At 53.7% G+C, this 1,024-nt stretch overlaps 1 protein-coding gene across 1 annotated transcript in view; it reads left to right on the forward strand.

Annotated features, from left to right (window-relative positions):
• The window catches only part of EPHA10 (EPH receptor A10), a 38,287-nt gene that overhangs the window by 10,827 nt on the left and 26,436 nt on the right, over positions 1-1,024 (forward strand). The gene's annotated exons all lie outside the window — the stretch shown is intronic.

A 1,024-nucleotide genomic window follows, 5' to 3' on the forward strand; every position in this document is an offset into this window, starting at 1 on the left:
GGAGCCACCTATGCGCAGGTCACCGTCTCCACCGGGCCCGGGGGTAAGGCCGCTCCGCGCGCAGGGACGCCCCCGCCGCCCAGAGCGACACCCGCTTCCTCCCAACCCCGCGCGAGCCCGTGGCCACCTCCAGCCGTCCTCCACACGAGCTGTCCCGCCAGCAGCCTCCCCCAGTACACATGCCGCCGCAAACGGATCTCTGGCCAGGTGTTACACCCCCCACACCCCCAGCGGAGTCAGCCTCCGTTGACAGCAATTGAGGGGGTGACACCGGGCCCCTAGGGCAGAGAGGACCTGTGGGAGCCAGTGGCTACTCCTTCTCACCTGGAGCAGAAACCCTGTGCCTCCCACCCAACTCCACAGTTTGCTTTGCCTCGAATTTCCCAGGGAAGACGACGAGGTGGAATGGGCTCTCCTCTGTGGCCCTTCCTTTTCAAACATTTCAGTAAGAAACAGAATCATACCTCCTCCACTTCTATCTCAAGGAGCTCTTGTTGTCTGTCCGGGAGGACTCCATCCCTCAGTCTCCACCAGGAGTCTGCTGTCTAGGTGGCCATCATCTTTCTTGGTGAATTCAGGAAGCAAACACTGTCTGTGCTACAGGACTGGTGAGACTCCGCTGGGCACCTTATAACACTCACCTTTCGGGCGAGACTGTCTCCTTGTTGAGCCTTCCTTTCCCTTGGTCTCTGAGCCGGCTCAGAGACTCCTTCAGATCCTATTTGCAAAAGAGGATGCGAGTGGTGTGGTTTCTGACTCTTTCTCTTGCTAACATGCACAAAAGATAAACTGTTTGGGGGGCCCTACTTCCCTTTTCTTCTTACAATGTGTACTGAAGGAGAGAAGTCTGAGGTTAGGGTAATTTTAATTCCTTTGTAGCTATTTTTTAAAATTGTTTTATTAGGGGCTCATACAACTCTTATCAAAATCCATACATACATCAATTGTGTAAAGCACATTTGTACATTCATTGCCCTCATCATTTTCAAAACATTTGCTCTCCACCTAAGCCCCTGGCATTAGC

Source organism: Echinops telfairi, unplaced genomic scaffold (genome assembly GCF_000313985.2).
Source record: "Echinops telfairi isolate 266 unplaced genomic scaffold, ASM31398v2 ScPeMD7_7457;HRSCAF=8495, whole genome shotgun sequence".
Lineage (NCBI taxonomy): Eukaryota > Metazoa > Chordata > Mammalia > Afrosoricida > Tenrecidae > Echinops > Echinops telfairi.